Raw genomic sequence first — 26,331 nt, 5'->3', positions numbered from 1 at the left:
GTGAAGAAGGTGATGCTGGAGCATGGCCGGGGGGAGGGTGGGCTGGCGCTGCCAAACTTTAGCAACTATTACTGGGCGGCAAATATAGCCATGATTAGGAAGTGGGTAGTGGGGGAAGGGTCGGTGTGGGAGCGAGTAGAGGCAGCATCGTGTAAGGACACGGGTTTAGGGGCATTGATCACGGCACCTCTGCTGTTCTCACCGGCCCGGTACACCACAAACCCGGTGGTAGTGACGGCCCTGAGAGTCTGGGGGCAGTGGAGGAAACATGTGACAGCGGAGGCAGCATCGATTTGGGCTCCAATCTGTAGCAACCATCGGTTTGCCCCAAGGGAGACGAGATGGCGGGTTTCGGGGATGACAGAGAGCAGGGATCGGGAGGATGGGAGATTTGTTTATAGATGGAAGCTTCCCCGGTTTGAGTGAGTTAGAGGAGAAGTTTGAGTTGACGGGAGGGAATGGGTTTAGGTATCTGCAGATTCGGGACTTCTTGTGAAGTCAGGTTCCAACCTTCCCGCTCCTACCGCCATGTCGGATACAAGATAGGGTAATTTCTAGAGTATGGGTGGGAGAGGGGAAGGTCTCAGATATCTATAAAAGACTCATGGAGTCAGAGGAAACACAGACAGAGGAGCTAAAGCACAAATGGGATGAGTTAGGGGGAGAGATAGAGGCAGGTCTCTGGGCGGATGCGTTAAGCAGAGTCAACACATCCACATCATGTGCCAGGCTCAGCCTGATACAATTTAAAGTCATTCACCGGGCACACATGATGGTGGCCCGGAGGAGCAAGTTTTCTGGGACGGAATACAGGTGTGGAAGGTGCGCAGGATGGCCAGCGAACCATGTCCACATGTTTTGGGCATGCTCGAAGCTTAGGGGATTCTGGCAGGGGTTTGCAGACATCATGTCCACAGTATTAAAAGCAAGGGTGGCACCTAGTCCAGAGGTGGCTATTTTCGGAGGGTCGGAGGACCCGGGAGTCCAGGGGGTGAGAGAGGCCGACGTCTTGGCCTTGGCCTCCCTGGTAGCCCGGAGACGGATACTGTTAGTATGGAGGGACTCGAAGCCCCCAAAATCAGAGACCTGGGTCAATAACATGGCTGCTTTTCTCAGTCTTGAGAAAATCAAGTTCGCCCTAAGAGGGTCAATGTTAGGGTTCGTCCGGAGGTTGGCAGCTGTTTGTCGACTTCTTTAGAGAAAATTACCTGTCAGCAGAGGGTGGGGGCGGTGGTTAGTCTAGATTACTGTTCTAGGAAGGTGGAATCTGTGAGGGAGGTAGAGGATCTTTGCAATATGTTATAGTTGTTTGTATATGGTTTACTGTTACTGTTATAAAATCACAAATGCCTTAATAAAATATTTTACAAAAGAAAATAAAATGGATCCAATTTTCAGCTCAATTACAGTGACAATAATCTAGAGGTTTTTGCCTTCTAGTCTGGATTTGCATGGTGAATTTAGCAGTCCAGAAAACTAATGCAATACAAAGATTTCTTGTATTTGTGGCACAAAGATCATGGAGGAGGCGATATACTTAGGTCTATTCTAAATTTGGACTGATCAGAAGGGCAGCATCTTGGTTTCTGTATTCACCCCAAACAGCCAAGTGCATAGAGGCATCTGTTACTGGGGCAGTAGATGGTTGAGTAACTGAGTAGGTTTCAGGAAGTAAAGAATTAGAGAATTGTGAACAGAGGTAGAGGGAATTTCTTATCAATGAAACATTTTGCATGAAGCAATCTAGCGCTGGGAGTCCTGAAAAGTGGATTGCAACAATTTATGCGTCACTGCAGAATCTAAATATTCTGTAATATTCCAGAGAGAGGCAAGTACAGGCTTTCAGATCAAATACATACATGGAACTAGCAGGAAGAAGCCTACAATATTTTTTCAAAGTGTCAGTCTCAGACTGAAAACCGGCGTGTAGCTCTCCAGCTGCATAGACCAGTTATCTCTCCACAAATTGAGCCTTTTAAAGAACAAATGAGTGGGTGGGGTTTACGCCAACACTCAGGTGGGATGGGGTCTGATAGAGCCGGCACCCGGCCCCACAGAGATCGAAGGACCATCTTTAAAGGGTGCCCTGATCAAAACTGAATAAGAACACCAACCCCCCCCCCCACCACGTGTACCAGTGGTTCTCCCCAACATGGATGTATTAGACCCTCCCGGACAATCATTGGGGACTCGCTCCCCCTCACCACCACCGTGGAAATATAGCCGGCGGGAACACCACCAATGTTTTCCCTTAGTGCCTGTTCTCCCCAGTACCTGTAGGATCCCCCCTCATTACCTGCTCTCCTCCACTCACCAAACATAACTGGGAACCCCCCCTCCCCCAATGGGGCTCGCACGAGGGCCAGTCCCTGGCATCTCCCCCTGCCACTGCCACCTGGCACAGGTGGACACTGTGCCAAACCTAGCAGTGCCATCCTGATCGTGCAAACCTGTGGCAAGGGAAGTACCAGGGCACTGCCCAGGGCATGTCCCTCTTCCTCCGCCGTGCCCCCACCTCCGGGGGCAATACTTACCTTTGCACCCCCAAAAGCTGTTGTAAACCTTGGCGACATGACGTCTCGTCAGCGAGGTTTGAATATTCAGTGAGGGAGGATCATGTGGTGGGAGGGACTGTTTAATCACATTAAGTACATAAAAATCAATTAAAATGAGGCTCTCACCCTTTGTGGGTGTGAACCATGTGACATCGCCGAGGAGATGTCTGGACATTTGGAAAACGCGATGTCTCCAGAGAGAATCGTCTTTTTCACATTACCACTTTTTCACATGTCCACATTAACTCTTACCAACTTTTCCCGATGCACCATAGAAAGCATCCTATCTGGCTGCATCACAGCCTGGTATGGTAACTGCTCGGCCCAGGACCGCAAGAAAATTCAGAGAGTCGTGAACACCGCCCAGTCCATCACACGTACCTGCCTCCCATCCATTGACTCCATTAACACTGCCCACTGCCTGGGGAAAGCGGGCAGCATAATCAAAGACCCCTCCCACCCGGCTTACTCACTCTTCCAACTTCTTCCGTCGGGCAGGAGATACAAAAGTCTGAGAACACGCACTAACAGACTCAAAAACAGCTTCTTCCCCGCTGTTAATAAACTCCTAAATGACCCTCTTATGGACTGACCTCATTATCACTACACCCTGTATGCTTCATCCGATGCCGGTGCTTATGTAGTTACATTGTATACCTTGTGTTGCCCTATTAAGTATTTTCTTTTATTCCCTTTTCTTCCCATGTACTTAATGATCTGGTGAGCTGCTCGCAGAAAAATATTTTTCACTGTACCTCGGTACACGTGACAATAAACAAATCCAATCCAATCGATTCTCTCCAGATTTTCCGCCAAGTCGCCTTTCTCTCTGACAGCGAACACAGGTTGAAAATCGTCCCTAGCAAGTCGCTCAAGGAACACTTTGAGCTTTTTATTGGTTTGAATCTTGCAGGGAACATTGAAAAGAATGACAACATTTTTATGTTTGCAAATATTAACTTTTCAAGAAACTTGCTCTGAATAAACCTGGATACACAATTTATGTGGAAACTTAAATGTAGATCAAGTACTGTTTTGAACCAAACGATCTTAATTTGTGCCTCGACATGACTTGTCTCTGTGTTTTTCAAATTTGAATACTTTGATTGGGAATTTCATTTACCTTGTCCCCTGCTTTGTCCTTCGTATTTAATATAATTTGCAAGTGAAAAGAGACTAGAAGAATGGATCTGGGTGATCATGATTACCCCCTCAGCCTTGGTTGTAGACATCCTTGCAGCATTCATGAACAGAAAGGAACTACCAGTGGAAAGCATGTGCAGTGAACCAAATCATTACTGTGCATAGAATGGTAGGCTGACACTGGATAAAATACATTGGGTGGGATTCTCCATCCCATCACACCAGATTGGCCAATGGGTTTTCCCAATATGGGCTGCCGGCGCAACGCCGATTTCCGACAGCGGAGAATCCAGCCCCATGTAAAACTGCCATATTGCTGCAAAAACCTAACTGCTCATTAATAATCTTCAGGAAAAGTTTGGGCTACATGTGACATCAGTCTCACGTGGTTCATGTTTGACACATGGTGCACATAGTCAATATAAGGGGCCGATCATTTCACACCGAGGTGAGGGCTCACTCAAAGGGCTGATAATCTTTAGAATTCTCTGTCCCAGAGGCGTGTGGATGCTCCAACTTTAAATGCATTTTAGGCTGGGACCGACAAAGCTTTCGTCTCTCAGAGAATTATGAGATTTGGGGAGTGGGCAGGAAAAAGGAGTTGAAGCCCATGTTCAGCCACGATCGTATTGAATGTCGGAGCAGGCTCGACGGGCCACATGGATTACTCGTGCTCCTTACTTGTATTCTTGTGACTCTTCATGCCTTCAGGACAACTGGGGATGGGCAACTATGTAAGCTTGCTAGTGCTGCCCACATCATGAGAACACATATAATACAACTGACAATGCATCATTACTGCAGCTGAAAAGAAACTTCTTATAGTTCAGCTGTTACCATCACCTACTCATCCTCTCTGCAAGCTCTTCAGCCTTAATCTCTCTATGATTTTCACAGGGCCAGCTTTTGCTGGAAAGAAAACGAAGGTGCCTGAATAATGCATGCCATTATTATTGCGTGAATCGGCCATCTGAGGAAGAGTCATCCAGACTCAAAACTTTAACTGCTCTCTCTCCACAGATGCTACCAGATCTGCTGCGTTTACCCAGCATTTGCTGTTCATATTTCAGTTTTCCAGCATCCTCAGTATTTTGCTTTTACAATTACTATTTACATGCCCTGGTCTCAGTAACTATACTAGTGCTGTGCAAAAGTATCAAGACTAACACAGGGTGGAGAGGGGTACTCACTTCCTCAAGGATACAAAGTCTGTTCCAGGCCCACAAAAATGAAAGATCAACTTATACTAAAATGCTCTGTCCACTCAGCGATTTTAAACAGTCTTTGCAGTACATGATGTGGAGATGCCGGCATTGGACTGGGGTGGGCACAGTAAGAAGTCTTACAGCCCCAGGTTAAAGTCCAACAGATTTGTTTGGAATCACTAGCTTTCGGAGCGTAGCTCCTTCATCAGGTGAGTGAGTACATTAATAACTCACCTGATGAAGGAGCTATGCTCCGAAAGCTAGTGATTCCAAACAAACCTGTTGGACTTTAGCCTGGTGTTGTCAGACTTCTTACTTTGCAATACATGTTACCATAGCTTAACTTTCAGTGGTGAATTTAATGGTTTATTAATGTGCAAATGCATGAACGTCATGGATGGTGCCATTTTCTTGAAGTTAACAGTGATGTTGTATTTTCAACAACTTACACTGATTCACTTTCTCACTACAACTTGCTGGTGATTCATGCAGTAATAATAGCGTGCATCATTCAGACACCTTTAATTTCTTTCCAGCAAAGTCTGGCCCCATGAAAATCATGGCGAGGTTAAGGGTGAGATAACATTTCGCGGAACAAATGGCAGCGTAGCTCAAATCATCTTGCATCTTGAACTTGCTATTCATTGGGTACTTCTTCCTTGCCCCGAGCAGCTGGACATTAATAATGCAGTTTTTTCAGCAAATTGTGTTAACTTTTTCAATTGCTCTTGTCACCAATAAAATCACATCTAGCACAGGGAATTTGTTTTGTAGAAATTAACATCATGAGCACATTCTGAATTGAGCTCACAACTGTCAGGTAACATTTGACTCATTAAAATGACCTTCTCAAAAAGGGCAAATCTCAATATCTTACTTGGCCTTCAATGGTCCCAACAAGAACAACAGGGAGTGCCGTTGACCATATTAAAAACATGGCAAAGGTTGGATACTCTGCAATGAATGGGTCACCTCATAAACCCTCAAAGACGGTTTACCCTCTACAAGACTCATTCCAAGAGTGTAGTGGAATGTTCAACATTCATCTGGGTGAGTCCACCCAAAAGCAAATGAAACACAAAAATTGTTAATTATATTGATGCAAAATATCATGGGTTAAAACATGTTTCTTAATTGGAATGGTAAAACAAAATAGACAAAACCTCAGGAGATGTAGGACTCAAAAGGAGAAATTAGGTGACAAATGACCAGCAACAACACATCATGCAGCTAAAGATCTTTAATGGGCATTACCCACTGTGATTTTTGCCACAGAATAACACCAGGGCACAAGTTATCTCCATTAATGTGTGCAGCATATTAAGAAAGGAGCATAATAACAAGACTTTGAATTCTCCAATAGTACCCAATAATGGTTCCATTGTCTATTATAAAACCAGTTGATGGCAATTAAATGTATGTTATTTGGTTCTGAATCTGCACCTTATCATAGAAAAACACAATGGGCTGGATTCTCCGATTTTGAGGCTATGTTCAGAGCATGTGTCTAGTCTTATGACCAAAACGTCAGCGCCGCCCCCACACCGATGCTCCACCCAGTGGGGGGCAAACAGCCGCGCCGCGTAAAGTCCCCAGCTTTATCTGCAGATATGGACGGAAAATTGCCGGGTCCGTGGCCGTGCATGCGCAAGGCGGTGACCTGCGGCAGTCGCGCCTTACAACATGGCGCCGGCCGCGCGTGGACCCGGTCTGCCAGATAATGCCCGCTTATAACCCCTCACCACCCCTGACCACCCCCCACCAGTCCCCCCATCGAAGCCCCCCCCCCCGGCCAGCGGAACGTCTCCCCCCGACTGTGGCGGCACTGGACACAGTCCGCAGCCGCCACAAGAGGTCCCCGAAAACGGAGAGCACACGCGCCCCACAGCATCGGGAAGTCGGCCCTTAGGGGGGGGAGCATTGGGGGAGGGCCTTCAGGTGATGTCCTGAGGCCATCTCAACGGCGTGCGGTGTACTCACCGATGCCGTCATTTTGGAGGGGGCGGAGCATCTGAAAAACAATTTGGCGTCAGAACGGATTACCCAGCCAATCGCCGAATGCGATTCCGGCGTCGTTAATCCGAGAATCCAGTACTGGTGGCGGCCATGGAGGAGTAGGTCGCACATTCGATAGCTCCCGCCTGAATCGGACTTTCGGACCTTTTTTCCCGGATTTTTGTGACCTTTATGAAATAAATCGGTGGAGGTAGCATCAGTAAGGAGGATTTCCCCCCTGGTGTATGGATAGCTGGACCAGAAGTGGCCGTATGAAATGAATTAGTCCAGATAGAGGGAAGCGAGGGGAGCTGGCAAAGCGGCGAAGCATGGCAGACGGCAAGGACCAGGGAGCGGCGGCTCACTGGCCGAAGGAACAACAGATGGAGTTTTTCAAGAGTTGCTTTGCCGAGCTAAAAAGGGATACGTTTGACCCGATGAAAGCATCGACCGACCAAATGGTCGCGACTCAGGCAGCCCAGGGGAAAGCGATCCAGGAGATTGAAAAAAGAGGACGAGATAACTGTGCTGGAGCAGAAGGTGGAGGTGCTGGAGGACCACCACAAGCAGATGCAGGGGAAGCTGGAGGAGCTGGAGAACAGAACCAGGAGGCAGAATTTAAGGATCGTTGGTCTTCCTGAAGGTATCGAGGGATCAGATGCGGGAGCGTATGTGGCGACTATGCTGGAGTCATTGATGGGAGCGGGGGCTTTCCCTCAACCTCTGGAGCTGGATGGAGCCCACTGAGCCCTCGCAAGGAAACACAAGGCTAACCACCCGCCAAGGGCCATAGTGATCCGTTTCCACCGATTTTCAGACAAGGAGCGCGTCCTGTGATGGTCCAAGAAGGAACGGAGCAGCAAGTGGGCGAATAATGAGGTGTGCATCTATCAGGACCTGAGTGTGGAGCTGGCCAAGAAACTTGCGGGGTTCAACTGGGCAAAGGCGACCCTCTTTAAGAAGGGAGTGAAGTTTGGGGTGTTATACCCAGCGAGGCTGTGGGTAACGCACGAAGACCGACACTATTATTTTGAGTCGCCAGATGATGTTTGGACATTTATTAAAGAGAAGAAGTTGGACTTGAGTTAAGAGACACTTGATGCTTCGAAGATGGGAGGAGGCGGCGGATTGTAATTGTGTTCTGTTTTAATACAAGATTGTGGTTAGTCATGGGCGAGAGAGCGGGTTGGGGGGGGCGGTTGGAGGGCGCTTTGTTCAGAAGATGGTTGATAGGTGGGGGGGGGGGCGGCCCTGAAGCCAACACTGCCCTTCGGGGGACTGGGTTCTGTTTTATGGTTTTGGAGAGCTAATGTTTACTTACTGGGGAATGTGTTCTTGTAAATAGGTTTTTTCTATGTGGGGAGAGGGGCCCGAACATAGAGCGATAGTCTGACTGGCACCAGGGGTGGGGGTTATCGAGGTCAGCATGGATCAGCTGACTCTCGGGAGCGTGGTGGGGGGTGACTTAGTGTTGAGTTGGTGTTTGATTCGGGAGATTAGGTTTCTGGTGTTTGAGGGAGAGGGGGTGGGGGGCGGATGGCTGCTCTGCGGGCAAGGGAGAAATTTTCTTCAGGGAATAAAGTGAGGGTCGGGGGCGGCTGCTGCTTGAGGGGGTGCCCGGGGAAGCGGAGGGGCGCGGGCTCGGGGCTGGCCAAGAAAGGGGGATGGCTAGTCGGCAGGGGGGGAGGGGGGTAGCCCCCCCCCCCCCCCCCCCCCCCCCGTCCAGGCTGATTACTTGGAACGTGAGAGGTCTGTAATGGGCCAGTGAAGAGAGCATGTGTGTTCGCGCACTTAAAGGGACTAAAGGCAGACGTGGCAATGCTCCATGAGACACATCTGAAGGTCACAGACCAGATGAGATTAAGGAAGGGTTGGGTGGGTCAGGTGTTCCACTCAGAGCTGGACTCGAAGACCAGAGGGGTAGAAATTCTGATCAGCAAGCGAGTGGCATTTGAGGCTGGGAGAATAGTGGCTGATAAAGGGGGTAGGTATATCATGGTGAGTGGGAAGTTGAAGGGGGTCCGAGTGGTGCTCGTGAATGTCTACGCCCCGAACTGGGACGATGTGGATTTTATGAGGCGTGTGTTAGGCAAAATCCCAGACCTGGGGCGAGATTCTCCAACCCCCCACCGGGTCGGAGAATCGCCGGGGGCTGGCGTGAATCCCGCCCCCGCCGGTTGCCGAAGTCTCCACCACCGGATATTTGCGGGGGCGGGTATCACGCCGTGCCGGTTGGCGGGCCCCCCCGCTTGATTCTCCGGCTCGGATGGGCCGAAGTCCCGCCGCTAAAATGCCTGTCCCGCCGGCGTAGATTAAACCACCTACCTTACCGGCGGGACAAGGCGGCGGGGGCAGGCTCCGGGGTCCAGAAGGGGGCGCGGGGCCATCTGGCCCCGGGGGGTGCCTCCACGGTGGCCTGGTCCGCAATCGGGGCCCACTGATCCACGGCCGGGCCTGTGCCGTGGGGGCACTCTTTCCCTTCCGCCTCCGCCACGGTCTCCACCATGGCGGAGGCGGAAGAGACTCCCGCCACTGCGCATGCGCGGGAATGCCGTCAGCGGCTGCTGACGCTCCTGCGCATGCGCCGCCTGGAGATGTCATTTCCGCGCCAGCTGGTGGGGCAACAAAGGCCGTTTCCGCCAGCTGGCGGGGTGGAAATTCGTCCGGCGGCGACCTAGCCCCTCAATGTTGGGGCTCGGCCCCCAAAGATGCGGAGCATTCTGCACCTTTGGGGCGGCGCGATGCCCGTCTGATTTGCGCCGTTTTGGGCGCCAGTCGGCAGACATCGCGCCGTTTGCGGAGAATTTCACCCCTGGAGTCACACAACTTGGTCATGGGAGGGGACTTTGATACGGTCATTGAACCTGAATTGGATTGCTCAAAATCCAGGACAGGGAAGAGGCCAGCGGCAGCAAGGGAGCTGAAGGGTTTTATGGAACAGCTGGAGGGCGTAGACCCCTGGAGGTTTACACGGCCGAGGGTAAAGGAGTTTTCCTTTTTCTCCCACGTCCACAAAGTTTATTCCCGTATTGATTTTTTTGTTCTGGGCAGGGCGTTGATCCCAAAGGTGACGGGGACGGAATACTTGGCGATTACAGTTTCGGATCATGCCCTGCACTGGGTAGATTTGCGGCTTGGGGAGGAGAGAGGGCAGCATCCGCTGTGGAGACTGAACGTGGGGTTGTTCGCGGTCGAGGTGGTTTGCGGGCGGGTGAATAAGAATATCCAGAGCTATTTGGAAACAAATGACATGGGAGAGGTTTCGGCAGCGACGGTCTGGGAAGCCCTGAAGGCAGTTATTAGAGGGGAACTTATATCGATCCGGTCCCATAGAGAAAAGAGGGAAAGGGCGGAGAGGGAGTGATTGGTGGAGGAGTTACTCCGGGTGGATAGGAAATATGCGGAGGCCCCGGACGCGGGACTCCTGAGGGAGCGGCGCAAGCTTCAGGCGGAGTTTGAATTTTTGACCACAGGGAAAGCGGTAGAACAGTTGAGGAAGGCTAGGGGTGCGGTGTATGAATATGGGGAGAAGGCGAGCAGGATGCTGGCGCACCAGCTTAGGAAGAGAGAGGTGGCCAGGGAGATTGTGGGAGTAAAGAATAATGAGGGCAACTTGGTCTCAGACCCGGAGGGGGTGAATGAAGTTTTTAAGGAATTCTACAGCAAGTCGGAACCCCCGGCGGGTGCGGAAGGGATGAGGCAATTTCTGGACCAGGTGATGTTCCTGAGGGTGGAGGAGGGTCTGGTGGAGGGGCTGGGGTCACCGATCGAGACAGAAGAAATTATTAAGGGGCTGGAGGGCATGCAGTCGGGCAAAGCTCTGGGGCCGCATGGCTTCCCGGTGGAATTTAAAAAAAAGTTTTCAGAGGTGTTCAGCCCACTATTGATGAGGACCTTTAATGAAGCGAGAGAGAAGGGAATCTTCCCCCCTACAATGTCACAGGCCTCGATCTCACTCATTCTGAAACGGGATAAGGACCCTGAACAGTGTGGGTCTTACAGGCCAATCTCGTTGCCAAATGTGGATGCCAAGCTATTGGCTAAGTTCTTGGTCACGAGGATAGAGGATTGTGTTCCGGGGGGGATAGGGGAGGACCAGACTGGATTCGTTAAGAGCAGGCAACTTTTAAATATTGTTATGATTCCCTCGGAAGGAGGGAAAGCAGAGGTTGTGGCAGCGATGGATGCAGAGAAAGCTTTTGATCGGGTGGAGTGGGAGTACCTGTGGGAGGCGCTGGATAGGTTTGGGTATGGTGAGGGCTTTATTCGGTGGGTGTGATTGCTGTACCAGGCGCCTACGGGAAGCGTGCGCACAAACCGGCTTAGGTCGGAGTATTTTAAAATGCACCGGGGTACGAGACAAGGGTGTCCCTTTCCCCGTTATTATTAGCTCTAGCCATTGAGGCGCTGGCTATCGCACTGAGAGCTTCAAGGAACTGGTGGGGGCTGGTCCGGGATGGGGGGGGGGGGGGGGGGTAGCATTGGGTTTCGCTCTATGCGGATGATCTCCTACTGTATATTTCGGTCCTATTGGAGCGGATGGGGAGGTCATGCGGATCTTAAGGGAATTTGGCGGTTTCTCAGGGTATAAATTGAACGTGGGGAAGAGAGAGCTGTTTGTGATCCAGGCTAAAGGGCAGAAGAGACTGAGGGAGCTGCCGCTGAGGAAGGTAGAGAAGAGCTTTCATTACCTGGGTATACAGGTGGCCCAGAAGTAGGACTTGTTGCACAAGCTTAATCTGACCCGGCTGGTGGAACAAATGGAAGGGGACTTTAAAAGATGGGACATGCTCCCGCTGTCACTGGCGGGGAGGGTACAGACCGTGAAAATTATGGTGCTCCCCAGGTTCTTATTTGTATTCCAGTGCCTTCCCATCTTCATCCTTAAGGCCTTTTTCAAGCGGGTTGATAAGATCATCTCGGGATTTGCGTGGGCGAACAAGACCCCGCGAGTGAAGAGAGTGCTGCTGGAACGCAGTCGGGGGAGGGTGGGCTGGCACTTCAAACTTTTGTAACTACTACTGGGAGGCTAACATTGCCATGATCATGAAGTGGGTATTTGGGGAGGGGGAGGCATGCGAACGGTTGGAGACAGCGTCATGCAAAGGCACCAGTTTGGAAGCACTGGTAGCAGCACCTCTGCCGTTCTCGCCGGTCTGCTACTCCACAAGTCCGGTGGTGGTGGCGACACTGAAGATCTGGGGGCAGTGGAGGAGACACAAGAAGGTGGAGGGAGCGTCGGTCTGGATCCCGGTATGTAATAACCACAGGTTCCTGCTGGGTAGGATGGACGGGCGGTTCCAGAGCTGGCAGAGGGCGGGTATTAGAAGGATGGGTGACCTGTTTATAGATGGTAGCTTTCCCAGCCTGCAGGCGTTGGACGACAAGTTTAAATTACCGCCAGGGAATGGCTTTAGGTATTTACAAGTGCGAACCTTCCTGAGGAAGCAGGTGGTGGCCTTCCCGCTGCTGCTGCCACGGGGGATACAAGATAGAGTAGTGTCCGGTACCTGGGTGGGGAGGGGAAGGTGTCGGATATTTCATAGAATTTACAGTGCAGAAGGAGGCCATTCGGCCCATCGAGTCTGCATCGGCTCTTGGAAAGAGCACCTTACCCAAGGTCAACACCTCCACCCTATCCCCATAACCCAGTAACCCCACCCAACACTAAGGGCAATTTTGGACACTAAGGGCAATTTATCATGCCCAATCCACCTAACCTGCACATCTTTGGACTGTGGGGGGAAGCACAGGTCCGGAGCACCCGGAGGAAACCCACGCACACACAGGGAGGATGTGCAGACTCCGCACAGACAGTGACCCAAGCCGGAATCGAACCTGGGATCCTGGAGCTGTGAAGCAATTGTGCTATCCACAATGCTACCGTGCTGCCCCTGGATATCTACCAGGAGCTGTTGGAGGCGGAGGAAACCCCGGTGAAGGAGCTTAAAGGCAAGTGGGAGGAGGGGTTATGAGGGGAGGTATAGCCGGGACTATGGGCGGAAGGTTCCTTGTGTGTTGCTATCTCTAAGGGTCAGACAGGTACCATTAAACAAAACTGCAAGGGGTACAATTTGTCCCTTGCAGCTAATATTCTTTGTAATTCAAATAACATAGGCACTTTTCAGTTCCATTGTTATTGCTGCCACATAACAGACATTTATCAGATTAATTCTGTGCTTATGGCCACACACAAAGCGAGTTCTATCTCTTACACTGGAGCAATGCACAGGCAAGTGTAATGAACTGCTGTGTGCATGCAAGGGTGAAAGGCTGACAGATGGAAGCACTGTTCTTATTGGCACAGGAAAGGGTCCTAACCCAGAAACTGAAAGGAGCAATGACCCTTATTGCTGGTGCCAATGTGGTGCCTGTGTAGGATATGACTAAAGATCCATGTCAGGCACAGGTGCAGACTGCAGGGTGGCCAACATGGTAAGTGCAACCTATAAAATAACCTGAGCCATCAGTCTTCTGTCCTCTAAATCACTTTGTCATTCTTTAGAAAGGCGAAATGCAGTGGGACAATGTTATACAATTCTGTTTTGCCATTTTGAACCAAAGTGGAAATAAATTGGTGCAAATTTCACTCTGGCCCCGAGCAAAGTTTCTGCACTGCAATCAAATGAAAATTGACAATTTCCAAAAGGCCTGTTGAAATTATATTGAAATGAAATGAAAATCGCTTATTGTCACAAGTAGGCTTCAAATGAAGTTACTGTGAAAAGCCACATTCCGGCGCCTGTTCGGGGAGGCTGGTATGGGAATTGAACCGTGCTGCTGGTCTGCATTAGTCTGCTTTCCAAGCCAGCGATTTAGCCCTGTGCTAAACAGCCCCTCCAACAGTGGAGTCAGCACACTGGGGGCAGTCAGAACACTCACACGTTTCGCAATGTTGGACAGTGATTTAGTTGGGCACAAAACTCAGAAGCGATCTGTTGGCCTTGGCATTCATTATGCTACTCAGGACAACATTTGGATTAACCTTTTTTGGAAAGAATGAAGGCTTCACGCCTGACTAGAACTGGCAAGACAGCATGAAACGTAAGTGGAATCTCCAACACCCTTTTCCACCCATAACACTAGCCTCCGATTGCCAATTTTATAATACCAAGCTGACGTAAAACAACAGAAGATGCTTTCCTTTCACTCATGAAAATGTTCATATGCTCGGGATCTGCTGCTTCAGTTGTAATATTAGCTGTCAGTGTGCCTCTTGCTGCTGATGTGAGTTAAAATTTTGGTCCTCAAATTACACCCGAGTGTCTAATACCGATAACTGAAGTTCAATTCATCTGTTTCTGAAACATCTAAGATTCTGAAGTAGCTTGACAGTGCAGACACTGGGAGGTTATTTTCCCTGGCTGAGGAGTCTTGAACACAGAGGTATGATTTCAGGATAAGGGGTAAATCACTGAGGAGTGAAATGAGGAGAAATGTCTCCATCACAGAGGGTTGTGGATGCTCCCTCATTGAGCATGTTCAAGTCAGGGACAGGTAGATTTTTGATCTCTGAGGGAATCATGAGAATGAATGGGAAAATGGATTTCAGACAGAAGGTCAACCATGATCATACTGGATAATGTAGCAAGATCCAGGGGCCACAAGGTCTATTCTTACCTTCTTATAAACAGATTGGCCCCTCTGCCAAAAATAGCAGATTTAAGCTGAATGAATTAAATATTCATATTCATACAGTGATTCTATTGTTTCATTGGTCAGGCGGACTACTAGCCCAAATTCTGAGAAGGTCTGCATAATTGTATGTATAGTTATATACATCATTTCTCATTACAGGGAGAGAAATTTTCCAGCCAAAGGACACCACCCAACCTTAACAAAGAGAAGAGGAGAGTAAAAGGGGAGCAACGAGAGGAAGCTAAAATTGATGAGGCTAAAATGCTGTCGAGATGTGTCAATCATTGTTCAGGACTTTCACCATCTATACTTGTAGCCCTACACTAGCACTCTGAAGGTTCTTTCTTTTCCTACTTATCAGCCCCATGAATGTAGTCTGCCTCCACTACCAGTCATGTCTGTTTTCCACCAACAATAAATCTACATTGTACAATCCAAAGAAGGATGTTTGCCTTTCATGGCAGTGTAGGGTATGTCATCGAACACCTGGTGCTACCTCTTCCAACTGCGGCTTCAGTGGAAGAAACAAGCTCTTCCCCTGAATGTAAGACCATGAGACCGTTAGACATAGGAGCAGAAGTAGACCAATCGACCAATCGAGTCTTCGTCATTCAGAAAAACAAAAAAAAATCAGAGCAGGAGGAGACCTTCGGCCCTTCGAGCCTACTCCGCCTTTCATTTTGATCATGGCTGATCATCCAACTCAATAGCCTGTTCCTGCCTTTCACCCATATCCTTTGACCCCCTTCGTCCCAAGTGCTGTAACAAACTCCTTCTTCAAAACATACAATGATTTGGCCTCAACTACTTTCTGTGGTAGAGAATTCCACAGGCCAACCACTCTCGCTGAAGAAATTTCTCCTCATCTCAGTCTTAAATGGTCTGCCCCGAATCCTCAGACTGTGACCCCACGTTCTGGACCCCCCCATCATCGGGAACATTCTTCCTGCATCTACCCTGTCTCGCCCTGTTAGCATTTTATAGGTTTCTATGAGATCCCCCTTCATTATTCTGAACTCCAGCGAATATAATCCTAACCGACTCAATCTCTCGTCATACGTCAGTGCCGCCATCCCAGGAATCAGCCTGGTGAACATTCACTGCACTCTCTCCAGAGCAAGGACATCCTCTCTCAGATATGGAGACCAAAACTGCATATTCCAGGTGTGGTCGCACCAAGGCCCTGTATAATTGCAACAAGGCATCCTGCTACTCACGCTATGAAGGCCAAAATGCCATCTGTCTTCTTCGCTGCTTGCTGAACCTGCACGCTTACCTTCAGTAACTGGTGTATGAGGACACCCAGGTCTCATTGCACATTCCCGTCTCTCAATTTGGTGAGGTGAGAAGAAATTTCTTCACCCAGAGAGTGGTGAATCTGGAATTCACTACTACAGAAAGTAGATGAGGCCAAATGTTGTGTGATTTCGAGAAGGAATTAGGTATAGCTCTTGGGGCTAATGGAATCAAGGGATATTGGGGAAAGGTGGGATCAGGGTATTGAACTTGATAGTCAGCCATGATCATAATGAATGGTGGTGCAGGCTCAAAGAGCCAAATGACCTCTTCCTGCTTCCAATTTCTTTGTTTCTATTTCTATGAATGTATTTGCAGCCGAAAGGACAAAGAACAATACAGCACAGGAACAGGCCTTTCGGCCCTCCAAGTCTGAACCGGTCATGATACAGCCATTCAGATAATAATCTGCATTCTTGTTTTTGTTACTGAAGGGGATAACCTCACATGTATCCAAATTGTACTGTATCTGCCATGCATCTGCCCACTCACTCAATTTGTCCAAATCACATTGAAGCATCTCCACATCCTCCTCACAGCTGACCCTCCCACCCAGCTTCGTGGCATCCACATTGAGATCATGACTGATCTGATGTGATAATCCTCAACTCCGCTTTCCTGCATAATCTTTGATCCCCTTACAGAGTAAAAATCTGTCTATCTCAGCCTTGAACACACTAAACGACCCAGCCTCTACAACGCTTTGTGGTAAAGAATTTACAGATTCATTACCATATGAGAGAAGAATTTCTGCCTCATCTCTTTCTTATATGGGCGACCCCTTATTCTGAGATTATGCCCTCTGCCACAAGGGGGAACAACCTCAGCATCTACCCTGTCAAGCCGACTGAGAATCCTGTATGTCTCAATAAGTTTGCCTTTCATCCTTCTAAACTCCAATTAATTTAAACTTGTACAAGGGCAGTTCAGCGATTCTCAGGATGATCTTATTGCTTCAGCAATAATGAGTCCATTCATTCTCCTGGATTATCCAATGGCCCTGAAATTGCTGTCAGCATGTTTGCCCCCACACTGCCCATATTCACCTCTCCATTACCTTCTTTCGTCCTCTGAAGGGGACACCTGAGTTGAGAAAATAGAGTATCTTGATGAGCAGTACCTGTCTCATCCCTGCTTCTTGCCATGTTACTGGATTCTCCGCCCCGCCACATTGCTGCCGCAACCCGCTGGCGAGATTCTCCGTTCTGCCGGCTGGTCAATGGGCTTTCCCATTGTGGGGCAGCTCCACGTCTCTGGGAAACCCCGGGAGCCGGCAGAACAGAGCATCCCGCCGGCTGAGAATCCCGCCTCCTGTGTTTCCTTTGAGGGTGACTTAGGATCGGTGTGCAGACAGATTTTTGATCACCAGTAGGCACTGTGAAGCTCACCGTTAAGGTTGCCTCAACATGATCCTCGAGTCTCCCAAAGCCAGGAGGTGAAAGTCTGTTGTAAATTGGAGTTCTCCGGGTGGGAGTCAAAGCATTGATGAGCAAAACTTTGCGGGTGGGATTCTCCGTCCCAACATCCCCATTTTCTGGCACAGCGCACTCCCGCCGGCAGTGGGAATCTGCGTTCCTGCAGCCGGCCAATGGGGTTTCTCATTGTGACCAGACCATCCCCAATGCCGTCAGGAAACGCACTGGCATGGGTGCGCTGCCAGCAAAGCGGAGGATCCCGCTGACAGAGAATCCCGCTCCATATGTGGTTTCAGAAAGCTGAGTGTTTTCCATTCTCCCAATCTAGAGGTATGGAAGCCAACTATATGGATATTTACAGAGTTTCACTGCTATACTTTCTCTACCATTTCACGTATTGAAGTCTGAAGATTCTTCGAAGCTGTATGACGTGCTTCTGTTACTTAGTTTCTCAATTCTGTGCAAATACCTTGTGAAATACCCACAGTAAGTACATGCCTCAAGCTAACCTTGCCTCTCTCTTGATGATGCTCATCCGCTAGCAACTCCACTTACGCCTCGCTTGTGTAATCTGCTTCAACAAGTGATACCTTTTGACCCTCTCTTTCCGATTCCTTTGAGGTGAATGCATGTGAGCTGGTGCTCATGTGTGGGTTGCGAATCACTGATGGATGCTCATATGGGAAACCAGCTGACTGATTATCATGTTGTCAAGGTCAGCATCTTGGGAGGCCACTAATCAAAGAGAAAGGAAACAGATATCAGCGTGGGATGTGTGGAAAATGGTTCTGTACACGCTAACAAGGTAAACATAGTGCCTTTTCTGCTGCAGACGTTACAGCAGTGACTGATTAAATGAGCTTGAAGCATAAGCAAGAAAAAGATGGTGTGACGCCCCAAAACTCTTAAGTGCCCACACACCGCTTATGGCCTCACCTCCAACAATTTGTAACCTGGCCTCTATGGTGACTAAAGCAGTGCAGGTGGGGCTGGGGCACCATAAGTCCAGGTTCTCTCTCAATGGCTGTGGGCAATCATTTTTTTCAAAATAGACACATCGGGCAGAATTTTCCATTCTGGAGACGAGGTGCGGTGGCGGATGGGAAAGTGAGCGTGATTCCCGCTGGGTGGCTGAACAGGTTAGCACATGCCGCTTCCACTTTTCAGCTCATTAATCATGCATTTTCAAGGAGCTTGCGAATCTTGTGGCGAGGGCGGGCAGGATGTCATGGAGTCGAAAAGCTGGGGCCTTATTTTCGGGCACTTGGATAGACACTCACTTGTTATAGACCAAGGGCTCTACATAGCACTTGCAGACACAGCCCGCACTGGAGAAGCTGGCAGATGTGAGCAATCACATCCTGGGACATACGAGGGCGCCTCCACCCTTGCCTTTCATTCATCGCTAGATAAGAACCCCGCCAGTGATGCACCCATGCTTGGGCTAATTTTCACCATGGCAGCAGTCCATGTTCGCCAGCCTCTTGATGTTCTAGAAGCCCCATTGCCTTTTGCTGCGCAGACCCTTGCTCCTCCTGGTCTGTGCCAACCTGCAATGGGCCCTTCTTCTCCTCAGTTGGATGAGAGCCATTAACAAGGCCAGGTTGCCTGCAACCTGCATCATTGATGCCTCAGTGGATGTGTGAACAAACTGAAGTGATACATTGGGTGAGTATGTTCTTTACAGGTTTCCCTCCATCTCAAAGTCAGCAGGCAAGTGCTAAGCCTTTCACATTGTCTCCATCTAGACAAGGCATCTCTATCCCACCCCTTCCAGGTAAAGGTTAACCTGGAGGACCAGCAATGTCTGTTCCTCCCATTTATACATGAATGTATATAAAGACATTGCTGTTTGAGCAAGGTAATGACAGACATGTGTAAGAAGCCCACTTTTCTGCTTGTCTGCATTACTCCCAAGACTCTTTGGAGAGACCATTGCCTTGACAACATAGAGAGACTAACCCCTAACCATCTTGTCAGCCATGACCATTCTCTCAGGAGGATGGAGGTTTGGGGTCGCGAATTAGCATCGCTCCATGAGCCGTGCCAGTTCACAATAGAGAGGAGAAGCGAGCATGTTTGACATCCAGTTTGTCTTGTAATTATTAAAGGTGTACCTTTAGCCAGTCTCATGTGCTGACCTTGAACTCCACCCACCCCAAAAGACCCTCCTCCCACTTTGAGGAATCTCATTGAGTGACTCACTGCAAGGTTGGCAAACGGTGTGTGCCACCTTTCAAACTCGCTCCACCATCTTCTACCATCCCCCTGTCATCAACCAACCTCCCTCCGTCAGCCTTGACCCATCCATTATCACCATTCCTCTCCCCTCTGTCACCCTTTAACCTCCCCCTGTCACCCTGGACCCTATCACGATGCACCTCCAGATGCCTTCCCTCTCCTCAGAATTGACAACCGTTACCGTCCCAATGCCCTCCGTGACCCTCGCCTCCGATCATCCGAGCCACGTACCTTGTCCCCTTCCGTGACCCAGCTGATGTGACCATCGCCTACCAGATCTGCCACTCCTACCACATCCCATTCCCCCCTCTGACTGTCACTGTTCCTTCCTACCATCAGTATCCTGAGTTCTCCATCTTGGACCCCAGCATTAACAAGACCGACACTGCCTTCTAAGAAACACCCACTGCTCCTTTCCCAGGACACTTTCACCACTAAACCCCAGCCCCACCGCTTCCCCAGACATTCTCCTCCCCCTTCCCCCAGACATTCCCCCATCCCCCCTTCTCCGGCCACTCTCCTCGCCCTTACCCTATAGGTCTGCCAGCCCCCTGTCCAGTCTTCGCTCCACCCTTCCACCCCACACCCCCCACTTCCAGCCTTCAACTGCCTCCCTTGTGCAGCCTTGGTGCACCATTTGCCAATGGCACTCAGTCTTAGTGAAGTTATATGAGGTCCCCAAGGAGGATGAAGCAACATCAATGGATCTCAAAGTTGCGGAAGAGGTGAAGTTCACCAGGTATATGCATGCCACTTTTATAAAGTTGTAAAACTGAACCTTCTAAATTCTCGCTGGCAGGGAAAATAGTTTGAACAGGGAGCTCAATTTCAATGAGATGGCATTTAAATGACAATGCATGAGACGCTATTACATTCAAATTGGAGTATCAGACATTGGTCATCGGGAAGCTCAACCTGCCTTTAACGTGCCTTGAATGTCAGGAGGGCAAAGCTCCAACAGTTTATCCCGCCATCAGGAAACAGATTTTTTGCCTCAGACCAAATTAAATGCCACATTTCCAGCTGAAGCAAAAAATTCTGCTCATCATTATTTTGACATGAATGCCATTACCCAGCCTATCTTTCATCTTTTATGAAAGAATGTCCACGTTATTCTGAGGAAGCATTTGAACTTGATAGTGAAGCACGCAGAAGATATGCAAGACAACTAACGGGCATGATCCAAACTCCTCCCCACGCCTGACTCAGGACACTACGAGGCCGGTCAAATTTACGATGCTCGTTACGCCTCGCGAGATCTAACAAGATCTCATTGAGGGTGGGATCCTAATTTACACATTTAAGTGTGCAGTTAAGCTCACATAAATATGTTCGCGCCAGAGTCACCCAAGGCTCGGGACCTAATGGCTGCACCTCGGAGACCCTGAGCAGAGGCCGATTAGCACTGGTTTCCACAAACATGGACCAGGCGCACCGGCATTGCCAGACTGGCAGGGGCATTACCAGGATGCCAGGCTGGCAGTCCCAAGGTGCCCAGGTGGCATTTGGTCCATGCCACGGATCGGGCCTGGGGATGCCCTGCCCTAATGAAGTGGGGTGGGGGGCTTGAGGCCCCCCTAAATGGTAAGCTGGGGCATGAAGCTGGGAGGGGGTGTTCGGAGGCTGCGCTGGGGGTGTCCAGAGATCGGGGCACCATTCCTGCACTGGCGAGCTGAGCTCATTAGTGCAGGAAATGAACCTAAGTGTGACCTTGGCAGGGCATTCCTCTGCAAGGCCCCAAAATGTAGCAGAGTTGTTTAATTGCGGGATCGTTCTCGGCACTGCACATGCCGGGAAATGCCCCATTAAACGTGCCTAAAGCGGAACTCTGTTTCATTTCCATTAATCTCATTGGGGCGGCACAGTGGCAAAATCGTTAGCACTGCTGCCTCACAGTGCCAGGGACCCGGGTTCGATTCATATCTCGGGTGACTAGTGTGGAGATTGCACTTTCTCCCCGTGTCTGCGTGGGTTTCCTCCGGGTGCTCCGGTTTCCTTTCACAGTCCAAAGATGTGCAGGTTAAGTAGAATGGCAATGCTAAATTGCCCCTTAGGGTGGAGTTTCAGGAATAAAGTGGGGGATTGGGCCGAGGTAGGGAGGTATTTTGAAGGGTCGGTGCAGACTCGATGGGCTGAATGGCCTCCTTCTGCACTGTTGGGATTCTATTACATGAAATCACACCCCAAATCTTTCCCTTTTCCAGCCATGAAGTTCCAACTAAAACATTAGATGCATAGTAGTTTGCAGATGTACTATATGACAGACTGTCAATGATTTCTGTGTTGTTCCAATGTTGGGGAACTCAGTGCTTGTTTCTTGCATTCTACAGGCATTCATATCATCTGATCGGAATAACCAGAGGTAACTCCACCTCAGGACAGGGATCATATTCAACTTTTCCCAAAGCCTTCAGGAGACTTGTTGCTTGGCTCTGAGTGCAGTATTTCCAACTGCCCTAATAATGAAGATCCCCGCCAGACTGCAGTATCTCAATTAATACATCCAATAACAGCCTCAATTAATACATCCAATAACATAATACATTCCCGTAACAGCCTCCCCGAACAGGCGCCGGAATGTGGCGACTAGGGGCTTTTCACAGTAACTTCATTCGAAGCCTACTTGTGACAATAAGCGATTTTCATTTTCAATGTCAACTCATCAAATGGGGTCATTTTGGCATTTGGTCTCGGCAACACTCAGACAGATAATGAACTACAAATGCAAGGAGCAACAACTATCTTTCCACAAACCAGCTTCAGCGAAACTGCTTCCAATCAATGTAGAAAGCATACTGTATGTTAAACAGCCAACAAAGTTAGATCTCCCTGCACCAACGTAAAAATACTTCTTTATGCTGCAATCATGGGGGAAAGCACATACTTGGGACCATAGAATCAGCCCAGGAATGTCTGCTCTTAAGGAGAATTATTGTGAAGATGTGTTGTATAAACATATTACTTTATAATGTCATCTGCTGAACATCATTCACTTATAATGTCATCAGCTGGACATACATAGGTATTGAACTTTTTTTGAGAGGGAAACTTCTACTAAACAAAGGACACTGGCTTCCAGCAGCTATTATGTTGCATCTGCGAAGGACACAAGCTGTTTTATGGAGACATTGAGTCTACAGAGCTCTCAGAGAGAGGACACTTGATCCATATCTTGGGTAAAAACATATTGGGTGGGATTTTCCTTCTCCTCCACAGTGCGTTCTGCAGCAGTGGAAGGTAGCTTGCCAGTGGCCAGTGGAGAGATCTTCTGGTTCTGCCATTGTCAGCGAAGCTTCCCGTTGAACGCACCCCTTGTCATTGAAAAACCTGCGGCAGAGCAACTGTAATATCCCACCAGTGTGATTGGTCAGAAAATCACGCTCATTAATTAGTCAGAGACTGCCACAGGGGCAACAGTCTTATTGAAGTTCTCTTTCTTCTGAAACCTCTCTCATCAACACCAGGTTAAAGTCCAACAGGTTTGTTTCGATGTCACTAGCTTTCGGAGCGCTGCTCCTTCCTCAGGAGCAGCGCTCCGAAAGCTAGTGACATCGAAACAAACCTGTTGGACTTTAACCTGGTGTTGTAAGACTTCGTACTGTGCTCACCCCAGTCCAACGCCAGCATCTCCACATCATCTCTCTCATCAAAGCTGAGCTGCTTGTGATTTGAAAATTCACCAGAAGACCTCATTGCTGCAAACTGAGAATTCTTAAAGGAGAATTCCAAATCAACCAGTTTAATTATAAACTGACTGCCTCGCTATGAAAAGGGGCCCTTCAGCTGTAAACAAGACTCTGAACAATCTGTAAATGACCTTTTTCTGATTTTACTTGTTACTTGGTCAAGTTTTTTAAAGATTTGATACTCTGCAGTTTCATATCTTTTTGTGCATGGTTGAAGGGACTTTATGTGTGTTGTTTTTGCATTAGTGGGTGGATGGACATACTTGTACATTTTAACTCTTTGTTAATAATTCCTGCAACTTTACCTGAGTGTGTTTTAGCAATAAAACTAACTTTAGGCTTGTCAATTTAAGGAACCTAGCTGGCTTATTTCTTGCACCAAGATATACACATATAAGTATATAATAAATTGTCAATATCACAATATAATTTCCTTTTCATTACTACAAATTCAGGAATGGGGCAAAGAGAGGAGTCCGTTCACCTTTGCTGACCTGTTTGCAACAGAATATTAGAAAAGCAGGGCAGGGTGGGAGAGGAGCGAGAGTGGATGACAGAATTCATGTTTGTAAAGAAAGCTACCCAATCTTCTTTTCATTAACTTAAGTGGAAGGGAAATTGTGCAGGTTCCTGTAAAGGATGCAATGTAACACAGCTGATTTGCTGATTCCTCGACCCAGAAAACCAGTCCTCCTGGATGTTGACTCAGGAAAAACTCTATTTCGGCTTTTGGATAAAATTCCAGCAACATATACAAATTTCCCTCCCCATCTCTTTTGTTATTCTGAAGTGACTGTTCCCTCTGTGACACCCTGGTCCACTCTTCAATAACCCGCAAAATGTGCCATTTCACTTCTGACTGTTTAGTGCCTTATCAGCAATTTACTTGTACCTACCTCTTTCAATTTAGTATACTATATTGGGGAGCTCACAATGTTCTATCCTCCACATTGGTGAGATCAGACACAGATTGGATGATTGCTTTACTAAGCAATTCCACTGAGGCTGCAGGCGTGACTCAGCTTCCAGTCACTTACCACTTTAACTCTCCATTTCATTCGCAATCTGATCTTGGTCTGCTTTGCTACTCTAATGAAGCTCAAGGGACAGCACTTAATTGTCATAATCCCCATGAGGACTAAGGGGAAACCATCATTGATCTCCTTGTGGGACTCGTGGAGCTTACCAGAAAAGGGGTAGAGACCCCCCCCCCTCCCCCCGCCCCCAACCTGGTGCTCGTTATGAACTATGATAAAAGCTGGCCCAAAGCAGGGCCTGGTGTGGTTAATCCTCCCAGCAAGGACTGTACTCGGCATGATATGCTGCCTTGAGCAAAACTTCATGGGCGGGATTCTCCGTCCCATCGCACCAGATTTCTGGTTCACCCCGCCGGCAGGATTCTCTGTTTCGTGGCTGGAAATGGGGTTTCCCACTGTGGGGCAGCCTCACGCCCTCGGGAAACCCCGGGATGTCAGCAAAACGGAGAATCCTGACGGTGGAGATTTCAGCCCCATAAATAGTTAAACAAAGTTATGTTGGGGGCGGCACGTGGCACAGTGGTTAGCACTGCTGCAAATGGCGTTGAGGACCTGGGTTCGAATCTCGGTCCTGGGTCACTGTCTGTATAGAGTTTGCATATTCTCCCTGTATCTGCGTGGGTTTTACCCCCACAACCCAAAGATGTGCACGTTAGGAGGTTTGGCCACACTAAATTGCCCCTTAATTGGAAGAAAATAAATAATTGGGTACTCTAAATTTCTAAAAAAATAAATAAAAAATAAAGTTAAGTTCATTTACCATGCTTCCTCTGAGTGACTAACCTTTCAATTCAGCACATTACAGCTGTCAGATTTAACATTGAGTTCATCAATTTCAGACCACAACAACTGTACCATTATTTCAGACAGCAAGTTCTGGTAATAATTTGTGCTGTTGCATGACTCATCACCTTGTACCAACATTCCTTCAATCACCTAAGTATTCCTATCTTTTACATTATCACAGGCCTACTCCCCTTTTCCTGCCGCTGTACAGGCTTAAACCAGTTATATCTCTTTGCATTTTCCAGTTCTGATGAAAGGTCCTTAACCTGAACCATTTATTTCAATCCCCATGGCTGCTGGCCGAGTGGCTGAGTATTTCCAGTTTATATGTCAAATTTCCAGTATCTGCAATATTTTGCCTCTGCCTGCTTAGCATGGATTTCACCCAATATCTTGGCTTTCATACAACCAAGACCACCAAGATACACTACCAATTTACAGTACTATTTGTGGGACTTTGACATGTGAAAATTGGCGGCTGTGGTTATGATACAACAGTGATTGCATTCAAAGTAATTGTGTGGGTGTGAAGTGTTTGTTAAGGATGTGATAAGGCTTTATTTTTGTTTATTTTGTTCATTTACGACACTTGCAATTCAATTAACTGAATATTGCAGTTCCAAATACAACAAAGGCTTGAATAAGGGTACCCTTAAAAATTCTGGAGCAAATGGGAGTCATTCGCTCGCTTTGTCGATGTAAAGTTCCACGTTATTATTTCTTAACCGAAATACGTAACGACAAAATCATGATTTAGATAGATGCTGAAACTACAACTGCAATGAACTCAATTTACACTGTACTCTTAGCTCTCAAATTAAAATGTAATGCTTAGTTTTGGTGGGCTATTATCTGCACAGCAATTTCCTGTTGCCTGTAAAATGAAGTTCCCGACTTAATTCCTTAAACAGACACACTGAGTTAAAATTTCCGGCCCTGCCTGTCGATGGGATCTGTCAGTCCTGCCGATGGAGACACGCATTGTGGCGGGTTGCCTGAAGGCAGAGAATGCACGCCATGCAAAACGGCACAGACATTGGCGGAACCGGAAGATCCTGCTGGTGGCCAATGGCGAGCCACCTCTGCCATTGGAAAACACGCTCCGGTGTGGAGGGGGCTGGAAAATCCCAACCCTTGTTTTGAACCCAAAGAAGAGCAAGGAAATTATCTTTGCTGTCCTGATGAATATTGTTACTTAATCAATTACTTAAACAGATTATCTGGCCATGCTGTGTGCAAATTGATTTCGCGTTTCCTATACTGGGACAGTGTTTACACTCCAAAAAAATACTTCACTGAGGCTGAAGCACTTTGGTACATCGTGAGGTTATGAA

Source organism: Scyliorhinus torazame, chromosome 13 (genome assembly GCF_047496885.1).
Source record: "Scyliorhinus torazame isolate Kashiwa2021f chromosome 13, sScyTor2.1, whole genome shotgun sequence".
In the NCBI taxonomy this organism is placed as follows: Eukaryota; Metazoa; Chordata; class Chondrichthyes; order Carcharhiniformes; family Scyliorhinidae; genus Scyliorhinus; species Scyliorhinus torazame.
This window is presented reverse-complemented; position numbering follows the sequence as displayed.